Source organism: Pyrgilauda ruficollis, unplaced genomic scaffold, assembly GCF_017590135.1.
Source record: "Pyrgilauda ruficollis isolate IOZ18807 unplaced genomic scaffold, ASM1759013v1 scaffold19, whole genome shotgun sequence".
Classification (NCBI taxonomy): Eukaryota; Metazoa; Chordata; class Aves; order Passeriformes; family Passeridae; genus Pyrgilauda; species Pyrgilauda ruficollis.
In genome coordinates, this window is record NW_024518095.1 from 1,740,915 (window position 1) to 1,757,494 (window position 16,580).

The following is a 16,580-nucleotide window of genomic DNA, read 5'->3' on the forward strand; positions in this document are numbered from 1 at the left end:
CTGTGGGCTGAGCTCCCCAGGGTTTGCCAGGCTTTAGGGACTAGGTGCAAGTGGGAGTGCAGCAGAAACTGCTGCTGCAGTGCTGGCAGAGCAGAGGCTGGAGTGGTTTCACCCTTCCTACTGTATTTTGGAGTGATGCCTTGTAAGGAATACCTGAAGGAGAGCAAGGTCTTGCAAAGCTGAAGGAAAGCACTTCCAGATGTGGCCTTTTCTAGAATGATTAGCCAGGCTAGGGCTGGCAGCTTGCTGCATTGCACAGTTTGAGCTACAGAAATGAGGGTATAACAATCACCAAAAAGGAACAGTGAGATGTCCCTAAAGCCAAGGAGAAAAAAGGAAAGGATAGGTTTGTATTCTCTGCACCAGTGGATCCCTCTTCAATCGTGTACTGAAGAGATGAGTTACTCTTGCTGATGCTTATACTCCTCTTCAAGAGCAACCAGAATTCCCCAAGAACTTCAGATCTGCCCTGTGGAGCAGGAAGAGTCATCTGCAGCACTGCCTTGGTGATTTCAGTTAGCACTCTTGTTTTTCATACAAATGATTTTCTTAAGAAATGTTTACCTAGGAGGAAAAACAATAAAATAAAACTCAGCATCAACACAACCGCTGTGTAGTTCATCAGTGAGATTTCCCAGGTCCTTGTGCCCCCTCCTTTCTTCTGCCATTGCCATCTCTGCTATCTTTCGTGTTAACACTTCAACCTCATGCAGAGTAAGCGTAGGCAGGGAAAAACTGAGCTCCCTTGTACCACCAGGAACATGAATTTCCCGGCTCCCAAGCTGCAGCCTGCATTTCAGAAATTTTTGTTGTGAAACAAAAAGGTTTGAATTCCTTTTTCAGCGTAAGGTATATAGGAAATGTAGTTCCTGCAAGCAGCCACACCATGGCACTAGCAGTGTAGAGCGGTTCTCAGCCAAAACCTAGAGCTCAACTCAAAACTTGCTACACCAGCACTCTTTACTACAGCACAGGAATGTTAATGTGATACAATTAAATATTATGTTGCAAAGAAACTACATGTTCCAAACCACTGCAGTGTGTACCTATGACACGGGGGAGATATTTGTCTTAGCAGCGTGTTTATAATTATACCAAACTCCCCTTTCGCCACTGTCCTGCAAAAATCATTCACAGTCCCAAGCAGGGTGTGGGCACGGCTGCCTCTGACATCCAGTGTGTGGTGCAAGGAGGAGCAGGGCCGGCTGACTCTGCAGATTCAGGGGAGTCAGACACGGTTACCACAACTTGCTTTGCAATGGGACACCCAAGAAAGTGCTTTGCAGAGGGTGTCTGTGAGAAATCAAGAGCTGTGCTGGCTCTTGCCACGCTGGTTGTGTTCCAGCCTGGGGCAAGGGCTTTTGGAGGCTGGGGATCCTGCTATGATGGGGCCTTTGTGGAAGGATATCATGAACAGGTGCACATCCAGTGGGGAATTTGCTCTCCCTCTAGGTCTGACTGGTGCAATATATCCTGTTGTGACAGGTGATGTGGTTTCAGTCCTTCACAATCCTCCCTCTTCACCAGCTTGCACAAGGCTGGGTCTTCCTGGTCTAAGTTCCCTTAAGAACTGATTCGAATCTTAGTGCCTTGCTTTTAGAGCAAAAGATAATTTGCTCAATCTCCATTTGTTGAAACCACAGATTAGACAATTCAGCTGTGAAGTGGCCATGGAAAAAGACCCACTTCAGCAGAAAGGAGTAATACCTGTTCTGCCCTTTCACCTTGTCCTTTTCTCTTCCTCAGTACTGCCAACCCTTGGGTGCTCTGCCAGCCACGTGCATTTTGAGGAATCATTTGAGATGCCAGATAATAACTAGTGCAGGTGGAGTGGTCCCAGGGGCTTCCCAGAGAGGAGCTGCTGGCACAGGTATGCCCACACACAAGGATAAATGTAGAGGTACATGATTACTGTTTTCACATAGAATCAGTGTATCAGATATTATTTCAGTGACTGATTTGTGTTGAGTGAGGGGAAGGCATCTTAATGTGTGCCATTGCCATGTAATAGCAATATTTATTTAAAAGTCCTATGCTCCAAAATCTGGAGAAAACCATCACATGGGTAAAAGAGAGATTTGCAAGCCAAAGCCTTATACTAATCATGAGCTGTCTCATTTTGCTAACTCTATGTTAGGGGAAAAAAAACCTTAATGATATAAAAATACTTAAGCAAATAATTAATGTTATCTCACTCTGGAATTTGATAAGCCTTAATTTTCTTCCTTTTTGGCCATTCCTCTGCTCTGAAAAACTTCTGTTTTCTTCTTACTCTGTAAGTAAACACGGTAGATCTGCCTGCATGAAAAATCTGCCCCTTCGCCAGAAAAAAAGCACCTGTAGCATCACTGCAGTGCAGAGAACAGGTCTGGAATTAATTCACCCAACATATAAGAATTAAGTCGTGCTCTGTCTCCTGTGCTTGAAAGGAATCTTCCAGGGGTTTCTGTATGGCCTGGAGGAAGCTGGGAGACATAATGAAGACTGCCACCAAACCTGCTTGGGGAAGTGGCAAGAGCAGTCTTGGGGCTATGCTTCCTCCAATGTTGCAAGACTGGCAGTGACCCTGTCTCCTGAAAACCTGATTCAGTTACATCAGCCTCATGCAGGCAGAGTTGCAAACCTCAGGATGTGCTTGTTGTCACAGCCTGTGTGATTTTCACAAGCTGTTCAAATCACAGTGTCCATTGTCGTTGGGAGAGGTGATGTGAAAGAGGGGGAGGAAGGTTACGTTAAAGAAAACTTGGACATGTATGTCTTATTTCTATCAGCTAGAAAATTTCTTCTGTGGTCAAAACTATGGAATATTTTCTTTTCTTTGATTTTTTGAAGGACAAGCTGTTGCTGAAGGAAAAAAAAACCCGAAACAACCATGAAATCTGAAAGACCAGTATCCTGGTTTCTGTGAAAACGGAAATAAAACCCCATCACTCTGCCAAATCGATGTTTTCAAAAGCCTTTGCCAGACTAATACTCCAGTATGAAGCAGTATGAGCTCTCTGTATCCTCCCACTGCCACCCCAGGGAGAGAGCCCAGGGAAGCACAGGCTCAAGGACCTCTGGATCTTGCTCACAGTCCTCTAAGGCACCATTTCCTGCTGTCTCTTTGGCTGCAGACATCTGCCTGGTGAGCTCCTCAGACACTGCCTCTCTGTTTAGATATAATTGAATCTTTCTTTTTTTTAATTTTTATTTAAAAATTTTTTTTTAATGTGTTGATTTGAATCAGGTCCTCACTGCTAATAGCCAGTGCATTCAGGATTTTTTTGGGTGACACTTTGAACCTCAGCTGTGCTCTTCCAGGAAGGGCCTTCCATAGCTATGTCTCTGTGCATGGCTGGGAATGACTGTGAAACCTTCCAGGGACCAGAGACCTGTGTTCCAGCCCAGTGAAATACTTTTTTATCTATTGTAAACTGGGTGGACAGGAGAGCCAATGGCTCTCCTTGGCTCTCCTCTAAAACAAACTGGGGACATAGACACCTCTACAGATAATCGGGGATCAAATCTTACCTCATAATTTGCTAAGGTATCAAGACTTCTGCTTTTCAAAGTCTGTTGTCTACTCCACAGAGTACAGATACACATTTCCTTCTCCACACTGAGCAATTCATAAGTTCCACTGTAGGATTAGTGTAAATTATCCCTTCTGATGAGTTTTCTAGACAAAAAGTTTGCCTATGAGCTGATACCATGAGGACAATTCCCCTATCTGTATTCCCAGAAAACCACTTGAAATTCTAGGCAATAAGAGCAAGACTTTTTAAAGTTAAGTGGGAAAAAAGAACAATTACTCAAGTTGCAGAGATGAGAAAGCAGTAGTGCTTGTATCACTTGTTCTTTACTGGCCCTTGCACCCAAGTCTGTTCTGGATGTACCCCATTTCTGACAATAAGCATAATTAGATGTAGCTATCTCTTGGGCTATTTTTTTTTAAATCTCTTAAGGACTCTTGGCTAATATTTATATTAGTTAAAGTTGTAATCTAATCTCATCTTCTGCAAGTCCATGCACATTCTACTGGGTCAAGTTCTTTTCTGTAAGCAAGGTCTGTTGGGTGACAGATGCTTGGAGAGGTGGTTATAACTCAGTATAACACAATATTCTGTGTACTGTCCCTACTTGCAGCATTTGGACATTGGGAACACGAATTAAAACCTGCTGTGATGAAGGACCACATCTTCATCCATGCTTTTGTCTTCTGTCCAGCTCCTAGCGCCCAAAGCTCAAAGTGGAGGGTGGCACAAAAGGCACTAATGCACATATCTGCAGACTGGTCACCTGCATTATTGAGGAACAATGAATTTCCCCAGTTGGTCTGGAAAGGGAACTTCACTCCAGTGGCACTGCTGACTAGGTGAAAAGGGAAAAAGGCAATATTTGGTCCAGGAATCTCAGTTCTGCACAATTTCTCTGCAATCACAATGAGGAAGACTCACGAAGGCGGATGAGCATCCACCCATTGAGGGCCATCTCCTCACTGCAGTCAAACCTGCACGACTCCTAGGAAATGTGAACCCTTATTAAACAAGACGGGCAGGAAAGTCTAATATAAGTCTAACCAGCAATTTTGCAAGTTGGATTTTGTACTTCAGGTAGATCAACAGCAACAGATAAGAGTTCTTGTATTTTATGTATCTAATTTCAGCCTTTGACTAGGTTATGTTGTGCGCCCAATCCCTTTCTTGACACTTGACACAGCAGCTGCCAAAGCTGGTTTCTGGACAGGCCTGTCTTGGGAACAGTGTGTGCTGTGATTTGGATAAAGGGTGCTCAGTCTGGATGTGTGTCTCTGCTTGCCCCTTCCATTGCAACTTTGTTGTGGTAACTGTTATGAAAGCCAAGCCAGCTGCTTCCTAGTTTTACACAAAACACATTAATTGGGACCTCTAGCTTTGCTGTAACAACCAACTCCTACTTGCAGGAATTGTATACTCATGATCCTCATTTGCACACATTGCAGAAGTTGCATCGCCTCAAAGTTTGATACAGATATTATTAAGTATGGTAAGTGAAATCATACAAAAACTTTGTGATGAGTCCTTCATGACACCATGTCTACTAAAAATAACTGCTGACAGATCTGATTTCCACATGTCAGAGTGAAAAAGACTGCCAGGTAATTCACCTGTGCCTGTCACTGACTATATATTGTCTGGTTGCACATTTAGTCAGCTCTTTGCATGAATTCTCCCCAAAAAGTGCTTAGTGAAGCTGCCTTCCTGAAATAGTTTCTCTGTAAGGTTATCTGCTTTTAAAACCAAGAAAGTCTCAAACTACAAATTTAGCAGCAGGAGGAGAAGTTAAAAATCTTTGCATCCCCTTGATACATTCAACTCAATCGAATATATTTCTCTAATGTATTTAATGTATTTATATATGATTCTTAGTACTCTTTTAAAGGTACTTACAAATCTGCAAATTCTTTATCTCTTTTAAGATACAATAACTTTTCAGAATGATTTAAGACATGCTGGAGGAGGTAATTTATATCTCTTGTTGTGATGTTTTTTTTTTTTAGAAGACCAGTCCCCATGACTGACAAGCCACTGATTTACACAGTGGCACTAGCCACGTGAGCACTATTGATTTTGTCATGAGGGTCACAGTCCAAACCCTCCCAGCCTGTCCTTGGCCCAGCACAACCTCCCAAGCCTCTGAAGTCAAGGGCAGAGCTTGTCTGACTGTGAAACAGGAATGAAGTCCTAATCCCCGTAAGCACCTTTTCTAGATAAGCCCTTGGTTCATGGAGGGGTTTGTTTCTCTGGCAGTGTCAGCATAATGAGAGCAGTGTACTTGGCTGCTGCAGCAGCTGGTCTGGCTTGCTCGTATCTACAGCTCTGTTTACGATGGAGAATTTACACAGGCACATGTATCCTTTTTTTACAGAGCCACCTGGCAAAGCTTTGCTGCCTTCACCCTCGGCTCTGCAGTCTGGGAGCACGTGTTGGCTGTTTGGGTTTATCAGCATCAGGGCAGTGAGCGTGAGTGGTGCTGAGGGACTGAGGCTGAGGGTGAGACCTGCATTTGAACTGGCAGTGGAGGGATGGAACTGCTGGGTGTGCCACTCAGCAAACATTCCTGGCTAAAGCAAAAAACCTTGATGCTTACAGACCACAGGTACCTAGGGTGTCCAATACAGCAGGCTCAAGTGCTGCTGCTGCCCAGTGGGTGGATCACACTGTTTTCAGCACTTCAGCAGTTTTGCGGTTCAGAAGCATAATATTGTTTCCTAACATGACAACCCTGCTGCTCTTCTCCAGGAAGGTTACTCCCTTGGCTTGTACCCTTGCAACAGCAGCCAGAGTAATATAGGCAGCCTCATGCCTCAGTTAACACAGCTTTACATGGCATTAAAGAGTATGGTAAGCCAGTGAAAATGGGAACATGACCAGAGGTAGGTGGTAGCCATTCATCTGCTCCTTGAAGTTTTGTCTTGTTTTCACTGCTGTAGATCCTTCTGTACTAGTCTGGTTGCCTCTGTCAATGGCAGAATAGACAGGGCCATGCTGACACTGTTATGGGAGAAAGAATGACCAATTACAGTGCTAGTTTTGTGTTTGGAGTTTGTGCTGTCATGCAATGAAATGGCCTATGCTTGGGCAGGGAAGGGAGGAACCGCTGTGAGCTGGTGGCTGCTTGGAGTAGCTGGGGTTGCGGTGAGGCTCAGCCTCCCTAGATTAAAGCAGTGTTTCATGTCATGTGTGCCCAGTCAGTGTTGTTCATGGCATAACCATTTCACAAACACTGGGCTTAGACACATCTTTGGGAATTATCTGAAACAAAGAGACAAAGAGGAGAAAACATCAATTACTGTGCCTGCCCATGTGCTCCGGTCTGTTCCCCTGCCAGAATTGTATTTCTGTCGGGTGTGAAAATTATTGGAGACTGGTAAATCTCCGGAGCACTGCATAGAGCTGCTGAGTGACAGGAGAGAATGTATTGGGTAGCTTCTGGGCCACCAGTGCAGGGGCAAGCAGCCAGGGAGCTGAGACAGGTGCTGCTCCCAGAGATGGCTGTGAGCCAGCTTTGTGTTGGGGCTGCTTTCTATTTCTATTAGGTGGTACCGTGCTGGGGCAGGTGCATTCTATTGCATGGAAAACTCATAAGCCCACACAGAGCATCATGATAGTGCAGCTCTCACCTTTCTGCTCTTAGAATCTAGACAATTACAATAATCCTAGACAATGACTACTGCCACAAAGACAACTAAATCCTACCTGAAGGCACATTTAATTGAAAACTGCCACAATATCCATTGGCCCTAGAGGTGCTTTAGTTTTTACTAGCAATTTCCTAGAGGTGCTCTCAGTTTGGTGGCAGCACAGCACAGGCCATCAATGCCATGCTGGCTAAATGATAGGCTGCAAGGTGCTTCTCCCAGCCAAGACCTTGTACACATAGCTCAGCATCAAATCTGGAGACTTTGCAGTTGTGGGGCCAACATGCTGGCTAGTCATCCTGGGCTAACTTCCTATTCCCTGAAGAGAATTGAGTGTTTGTGGAAAGAGGTTTGTCTTATAATAAAATGGCTGATTGCCATAGGTATACAGTAGCTCCATGCCTAGACACCTTCCTGTGGGGTATAAGGCAGGGATTTGGATCTCTTCTTTGTCTGAGAGGATTCTCAAGCCCACTCCTTTCTGCTAGTCCCAAATCACTGAGCTATAAACCATATTGTGAGGGTAGGGTTGAGGGGGAGAAACATCATCCTTCCCTGTGCCCAAAAACCTTGGTGGATGAGAAGGCCTTTACAAAACTTGGCCTTTACAAAACTTGGGCAAAACTGAAGAGCAACAATGAGAGGAATGGTGTGCTTCTCCTCTGCCAGTGCATATCTCTCAACAAAGAAAAAAAAAGCTTATAGCTGAAAGACGTGGCAGCAGGCAGAAGTTTCCCACCATTTGAGGAGAGCAGTGCTGTACTGGGCTATTTTCCTCTGTTCTGCACCTGTGTTTTAATTGAGAGACAAGTGCCTGAGTAGCTGAGTGAAACCCAGGCTTTGTGGTTCTTTCATGTGCCAGGAGAGGCACCTGGAAGAGAACATCTGTGGTGAGCACAGCATAGCACAGCTGAGCCTCTGAGAGCTGGGACAGGCAGGGACGAATATACAAAACTGAATTTTGGATGCAGACGCAGGAGTGGTTGGCACATGCCCTGGCCATCGAGGCAGTGCCTTGACTGGCAGCTCGTGATGGGCAGCTGAACTTGTCCCCAGAAGCACTGGCAGCATCTGCAGGGCCTAAGGCCTTTTGGCACTGCAAGCTTGGGGACTGCCACAGGGGCTGAAGCACTGCTCTGCCTCCACTGCAGCAGAAGAAGTGATCTGCCCAGTACCAACTGAATATTTTAATCTGCCAAGGACTGATAGGCATGGGGGCCTGCTTAGCTCTCTTTTGAGGAAGAAAGTTTTGGCTGCAGGAGAGGTTTCACAACAATGTTGCCTTGCAATAGGCATAGGCTTTTTAAAAAGGCTTCAGGTTTAGACATATCCCCTAGGGCAGCCTTTGGGCTCTGTGCCTCCTGTACCCTGAATGCCTGTGCTGCATCCATGGGGCACCTCTCTGGTGGGGCTGAACACCCTGTTGTGTGGTGGAGCCCCCTGAGACAGTGCTCAGCCCCATGTGGGTTTTCCTATAGCTGCTGCCCAGAGCCACGTGCGGACTCCACCTTGCAAGTCACTTACAAAGGATCATCCTGGCTGTACCTAGCACTGAAAAAGGGGTTGACAGTACTTGGATCTCCCCCATTTCTCATTCCCATGTGAATTATCTGTGACTGGTCACACCTAGCCATGCTGCTGATGGGGCTGTTCCGAGGTGGGGTGTGGTGCCAGTGCAGCACTTACCCGCTTGGCTCTGGGACCAGCCTTCCCAGGCCCCCCTGGGGGCAATGTCAGAGTGGTAGCATGTGGTGCCATTTTACCAAGATAATATTCACCTTTCAGTTTTCCTTATTATGCTTTTCCTTAGTAGGTTACAGAGGACGGTCTTTACCTCAAATATGAGGCATAGCCTGGTAAAGCCAGGGAGTGAACTCGCTGGATGGAGGTGGCTGCAGTCTACCTCCATCAGCCAGCAGTAGGGTTGGGCAGGTAGGAGCATTGTCACCAGAGAAGGAATTAGTTAATTTTTTTCTGCTGTAGGTACTGCTTTTTCTTGGTGCTGCAGACCACTTTGCTGTGCAGGAAAAAGATGCCCAAATTCCCTGCTTCCACCCACAGCAGAGTTGGCTGCTGCTTCATTATAGGAATTAAAAAGGGAGTTGGAAACAAGATAAATGCATTTATTAGGTGAGTTTGCCCTTTACTTACTTGGACTTTTTCTGCAAACACAGTACTGATATGAGAACCTAGGAAGGCCATGGGAACATGCATTAAGGCTCCCGCAGGATTCAGACAGAGGGACTGGAGGTATGGTAGTCCCTGCATGGGCTCACCAGCAGCAGCTCTGCTGTGCTGCAGTGAGGTTGGTCCCCATGGAAGCCATGGGAACAGTCTGTCCCTGCGATGCAAATAAAACTTCAGCCAGGGCTGGTTGCTCGTGACAAGTAGTGGCACTGTTTCAAGGTTTCATGAACCTAAAGAAAGAGGGTGATTGAAGGGAGAGAGGTGTCCTTTATGTATCTGTTAAATCAAGTTTGAAGGAGATCTACTATTGTGTATGGAAGAAAAGAGGGTTGTTATGGAGCAAAGGAACTGAAGTGTCTGCCAAAGTGTCTAATACCATTCAAAGCCTTTTGACTTTATATAAAGAAACTACACAGCTCAACTAAGTAGGCTGGTTAAAGCCAAGCAGTCTCTTACACTTTAAACAAAAACTAGATAAAAGCTTCTCTCAGCCACGTGGCTGGGGATAATGTGCTGCCTCTGGACTCCTTGAGCCTGACCTGGCAGGCACTAATTTATCTGCCATGACTGGGCAGCACTGAAGAACCCTTCCTTACTTCAGGGAGGCTGTAAATATGCCCACAGTGACAAATGCAGCTCTTGCTTACACTACAGTAGGAAAAAACAACTTGCATAAAGAATACCTGACTCTAAATTGGCAAGTTTTGGAGAGTATAGTGCCAATCAAATCTTAAAAATCAGTAAAAAGGTGCCATGGAAAAAACCCCAAACTGCATTGTGTAAAGTGTCTTGGTTTTTTAAAGTGGTGATTGCTATGGTGATATAAGGTGGTATCTGTCCACTTCAGTGTATTTTTACAACAGAAGAAATATTTTCATGTCTGGAATTCACACACTGAAGTGAGTCTGTGTGGTCCAGGGCCTGACACCCTGGGAAGGGGGCCCAGCTTGAGGCATGGGAAGGCGCATCACATGGCTCTGTAACAAATCTTATGAATGCTCTCTTCCATCAAAATACCGAAATTAAAAGCCCACTCTTTCTAAAATAAGCACTTTAATTAATACATGAGAAGTTGTGTGTAGAAAGAGCTGAGTACATAACTTTTTCCTATCAGTAGTGTGTCAGGTAATTCAGAGATATTCAAAATGTGTCCATGACAGACAGTGAGGCTTGACTGAAGCAGTGACTGGATAGAGAATGCTTCCTCCTGAAACAGCTACAGGCATTAAAGTTGCCCTTTGAATTTATGTCAGACAATATGCTGAATAGAACTGTTAATGGGCTACAAAATATATATGTTCTTCTTGAATAACTCAGTTTCTATGTACATATCTTGCTTTTTTTTCTGGTTGGTTGGATTTCTTTTTGTTTACTTGCTTGTTTGTTTGCTTTCAGGATGTTTTCAAGAAAGTGCTCAGTTTTTCTGTTGGAGGGTGATACATCCACCATGTCACATTCACATTATCTGAAAAATCCCTTCACCCAGGATTTTTCTCCTGGGAAGATGAGAAGCCTTAGAGAAAAAGGAAAACAATATTATCTCATTTGCTTCTCCTGTGTTTTGTTCCTTTGGAATGTGTTTGGAGATTGTTTACCAACAGGTGATTGTTTCACTGGTTTCTGCTGTGAATTATTTTGACTCATTGGCCAATCAGTGCCAAGCTGTGTTGGGGCTCTGGAGAGAGTCACGAGTTTTTATTATTATTTTTTTAGCCTTCTGTAAGTGTCCTTTCTATATTCTTTAGTATAGTTTAGTATAGTATAGTATTCTTTAATATAATATAGCATCATAAAATAATAAATTAACTTTCTGAGAACATGGAGTCAGATTCATCATTCCTTCCAACGTTAAGGCACCCTGCAAATACAATACTCAGGATGGGAAAACTCACTGCACCTTCCCAAAAATTTCATTTTAAGCACTCATTTGTTTAATGCAGAGAATGAGTTTTATATCAAAACATGTCTGTTTTTGTTTAGGTAAGCATAGCAAACTTGGTGGTAGGGAAGTAATGCTCATTACTGCTATTATTATTGTTAGTTAGCCAAAACTTTTGAGTATGACTGGATGAAAATATGAAAAAGTCACATTCTAGCATGTCTTCATCACATGACAGAGATTTTTTTTAAAATCATGCTTGGAAATTTTGTGTTACCTTGTGTTGATGACACTGGTGTATTTTAAAATGCTGGGGTTTTTACCTTCACGTCAGAAGTCAATTCCATGAGTGTGAGTAAAACGTGTGTGTGTACTCTAGATACAGCTTCTTGGAGTGAAGACACTTTTACCAGTGTCTGTAGACATTTCTCCATTTTTCCAATTGTCCAAATCTATCTGCCTGAGAATAGAGGACCTGGTGTGGGAGGTGCAGAGGGGGAGCATCCTACAGAGCTGTCTGCCAGTGTGGTGGGGGCTCTGATCCTGCCTGCACGAGGGGCAGGAGTGCTGAGGGGAGCAGAACACTGGGGCTGAGAGACTCCCTTGCCCTGCTTGCCTTGCTCTCCTGCAGCGTGCAGAACTTGGTACCCATGGAATGCAGAGATGCAGACACACAAAGTAAGACAAAGGTTTCACCACTATGATGAGGAGAGAAAGAGGATGCCTGTGGGTGAGGATCAGCAGGGATTTTATAAGTGTAATTTTGGTCTCTGTGGATTTATAAATTGAAACATATTTTTTGGAAGTTTTATATGTTCTGAAGCCTTTGTCCAAAGCAATTATATGATTTATTAAAAACTTTTGATATGAAGGGAATCTCATATAGCAAGGATAAAACAGGAGAGATTTGTTGTCAAAAGTCATTAATAAGCTCCAAGGAGAAGAGACTGTCAGGAAAAGGAAATTCTCTGGCACTGCAGAATGGCAGGTAATTAATAATTGCTGCAATTATACTACATAATAACTAGAGTACATTCTGACTGTTCATCATTGTCTTGCCAGGCTTCATTGCTCCCAGGTTCTTCTGGTAAAAAAGCCAAACCAACAAGCAAATCTCATCATGTTTTGGTGTGACTTCAGCTCTTCATGAAATTTAGGTGATGTTTGATGTTGAGTCAGAAATGATCTGGATTTCAATTTAGGGAGAGAAGTCCTTCTGAAGGCTTTGACACAGCTGGACAGGGCTGTCACCAGAACCTGACAAGATCTCTGATGTAAAAGAATTTTGGCAAAAGTATGTAGTGATTAAAAAATTAGAATTTTGTGTTGTGTTAAATATGGGAGGCAGAAGTAGTTGTGAGCAAAATTAGTGCTACTTAGATAGTGATGTCTGATAGCCATTAAAACTGTGTGGACAATGACTTGTTTATTTTCATTCATGAAAAACAGACAAATGCCTTTTGAATGCAGTGATCCAATGGTATGGGTGAGAGCTGGTCCATCGTCTGGCTTTTGCAGAACCCAGTGAAAAAACGCCTGAAGTCTTCCTACCTGGGATGGAAGATGTCTCAAAGAAACGACAGTGTTTCTTGACCAGGGAAAGGTCAGCTGCGTTATGGCAGCCTCAGTGACATGGACTTGGAATCTGCTCTTAGGAGAGTATATGCTTATAAGAGGAATGTGCAGCTCTAGCAAATTAAATGTTGTGGGATGGATACCTTAGAACAATTCATTTGACTGACTGAGAATATCCGCTGAGTCCTGAATTATGTGCCTTTTTTTCTGCTGTGTATAACTACCAGAGCATTGACAAAGAGGCCATGTTTGATGACAGTCGTGTTTGAGCCAAGGCTGTACAAGTGCGTGATGCTGTTCTGATATATGTGCTGCTTTCAGGTAACTGAGCCCCGGTGACATAAGGTGGAAATTATTTCTTCGACTATTGTTTAATGGATTATCTTTGTAAAAAAGCCTTAATGATAAAAGATGGCTAAAGAAATGTAGCATGTCTAGTAGACAATTTAGGGCTCAAAAAACATTTTAGACTATGACACCAGCATACAATTTTAGTTCATGGCACACAATGATGCGATTATTGTGCGATAACAGGTGTTGGAAAGGAAGAAGAGGATGCAGAAATCATGGGTGGGGGGTGAACTTCAGAGGAGGATGCAAAGCCTTGGGCAGAACTTGTCGTCTTTCTCAGAAGTGGCTTTGAAGGTGCGCAGATGTGAGGGAAGCCAGTGGTACTCCAGGCTCTTATGCAGGAGTTTCAAGAGCAATGCTGTTTTGTAAATGGTTATAAAGCTGTTGATAAACCCAGAGCTTTTGGCTGTGAGGAGCTCCCTTGCCATGAGCTTGGCAAGGTGAAATGTGGTACAGGGTCATTGGAAAGTATCTGGTCATTATGATTCCATAATTAGACCAATGTGGTGTCATAAATAAAACAAAGCAGTTGAAGACTCCAAGACTTTCACCAAAAAAAGAGACTTAGTGAGAGTATCAAATACTCCCTCTGACTCTCCCACTGAGCAACTGAAGGCAGAGAAACTGAGTGTCTCCTCATTTCAGAACTGAATGTGCTTCTGGCTTCCTCAAATTCATCATGCTGCTTCTGGATGTGCTATTAACTTGTGAACATGTGGAAGGGGAGAGTTTTCTTCAGAGAACAAGGATTTCTGCCAACTCCTCTGTGCTTTAAGTGTTCAAAATCACAACCACCCTGTTGGTGTAGCAACAAGAAGAGGTGCAATGATGGCATTTGGTGCACAGAAAACTTCCCTATACTTTTTTAAGAAGGCATGGAATTTGTGTGGCATTTGTCTCAGACAGCCAGACATGGTGATTTCCTAAATTATCCATTTGACCCAAGCAAGTAGTACTAGGGTTTCTGTTGTGGTGGTTTGAAATATGGAGATTAAATGTAGCATGTTCTTGGTTGTTTACCAAGAATGAGGGATGAGATATCTGAGAGCTTGTGTGGATGCTGAGCCTTTCCAGGATTGGAGAAACTAAACTGAACAGTGCAAGCTAGATGGCATGGGAATTGAGTGAAAAAAAGAGGAGGTATGCCTTTAAGACGATGAGAAATGAAGGTCATCTTTGGCTGGTCTCCCAGATGCCTAGCTTGTGACAACATTAATAAGCAGCACAGAAAATATTGAAACACCTGTCTCCTTCCCTCTATATGGTTATGCAGCAGGTTGTGACAGCTTGTGAACTGTGAGGTGGCAACTTCCAACAAAGAGCTGCAGAGGCAGACAGATACAGAGGGCAATCCTGTCTTGCTGTTGTTTTGCAGAGACCCTGTGAACCAGGAGCTGAGAACTCAATTTCTATTTCCTTCCATTCTTAAAAGGAGTTTTAGCAGTGCACTAGAAGTCCGTCATAGTTGACATTAAGTGGGAGTTTTTATTCTTCTTCTGGTAAAAAATTTCACAGTAATTCCCTCCCCCATCACCTTTAGAGTTGCAGGCAGACCTGTGTTTTGATGATGGTTATATCCAGAAGGTTTATGCTGCTTTAATAAATGGTTTAAAATTTTGCTTAAAATACTTTCCTCTGCTTAATCTGTAATTTTCCAAAATAGTTTAAAATGCCTTAGGGATTTCATTACCCATCTTGTCTTTTTAGGCTTAAGGCCCAGTTATTTTTGATAGATAGCCCGTCTCACTGCAGATGTACTTTGAAAGAGTTTTTTTTGGAGAGGTGCTGCATACCTATACCCTGTAATCTCCCAATGTGCATCTGCAGCTGACTCTCCCTACTGCTTCTTATAAAACTTAGTTTTGCTGGTTTGGGGAAAATATAGACAGTCTGTAGTTGTAAAAGTTTTTGCCTGACCCTGAATTATTATTTCTGTTGCAGAGGCCTTAAGCCCTTTCAAGCCCAATACCCCTTTGAGGCTGCAATAAATCTTGAAGATATTCTTCAGTGTAGTCATGTCTGGTAGATGTGCTGTCATATGCCAATGTGAGAACGGAAGTCCTGCTCACATTACAAAAATTGACATTTTAGTGGTAAAAAACAGCATTTCACAGAAGCTGGAGAATGGGAGATATCTGTAAGTAGAAAAGTTAGAATCCCTTAGAACTATACTGTCATGTTTTGAGGCTGGCACTTATTTAGCTTACCGTCTTAAATACTATATACTTATTTAGCTTACCCTCTTAAACAGCCATACCACAAAAAGCAAAAAAATAGCTGTTAAATGAGAAAATAAATGCATGGGTTTGAAAAACCTCCAATTGAATTTTACAGTCAATATGAAGAGACTTTAGAAAGAAGTGGGGCTAGTGAGGCACAGTGTTGGGCGTGGATGTACCTGGGATCATTTCCAAGCAAGACCCATCTACTTCTGGAAATTTTTTTCTGCAGAGACCTTTGGTTCAAACCATACACTGAGCAGTCCCAGCATGGGCTGCCTCTGTGCCCATTTGTTGTTAGCTTGTTAGCTAATGGACCACTGTCCTCTCCTTCTCCAGCTCAGATCCTCGCTGCTGCTGCTCTCCTGCAGCCAGACCAGCTCTCTTTGGTCCAGGGTGTTCCTGGACAGCTGTGGTTGGTCTCACAACAGTGCTCACCTGGGGCTTGTCTTCTGCTGGAGATTGTCTGGAGAAGATCAGCACCAGGAGGCCCTGCTTCCTACCTCCACTCCTACTTTGCTAAAGAAGGAGGCTTGTGGAAGAGACTGCAAAGGTGGGATTTTGGATGTACGTGGCCTGTACCATATTACATTGCATTTCCTTGCTTGGCACAAGGAAAGGAAGTGTGCAGTCTGCTCAGATGTTTCTAGGTGTCAGATGAGGCATATTCTGCTCTTCCATCATAGGACTTGTGCCTTTTACTCTAAAAACCACCCCAAACTCAGCTGTAAATTAATATATATTTGTGGACCCCCTGAATAGGTACCACTAGGATTAAGCCTGACTCCAGATGAAAGCAGCTACCTTGGACATCAGAAGAGCTGTATTTGAGCTATTGATCTGTTAGAAAAAAATTGCAAAGTCATTTGAAAATGGTGAAAAAAACCCCATGGCTAGCAGTTGAATTCATGGTACAATGGCACGTAGCTTTACTTTCCGTATGTGAGTTCCCCTAGCAATAGTAGTAGTAATAATAATAATAATAATAATAATAAATGTTTATTTTGTAAACTTAAATATTTGAGAAGGTATTAAACCTAAACCTGACCTCTTCCAACTTGCTCTCCAGTTCTCTGTTTTTGGAGCTATGACAAGCAACACCAGCAAGAGCATGTTATATTCCAGCCCAGTGGTGTTTCCAGATGGTGCAACCCAGGTAGAAAGGTGGTCCACTGCAGAGTTTGTACCTAATAGATTGGATTACTTA

At 43.5% G+C, this 16,580-nt stretch overlaps 1 long non-coding RNA gene across 6 annotated transcripts in view; it reads left to right on the forward strand.

The window, feature by feature from the left end:
• Window positions 1-16,580, forward strand: part of LOC121352520 — a 160,608-nt gene that overhangs the window by 11,686 nt on the left and 132,342 nt on the right. For 2 of the 6 annotated variants that reach the window (XR_005954946.1, XR_005954942.1), the window contains exons 3-4: window positions 1,747-1,870; window positions 2,833-3,127. This is a non-coding gene — a long non-coding RNA (uncharacterized LOC121352520). The other 4 variants (XR_005954943.1, XR_005954944.1, XR_005954941.1 and 1 more) reach the window with 4 other exon arrangements.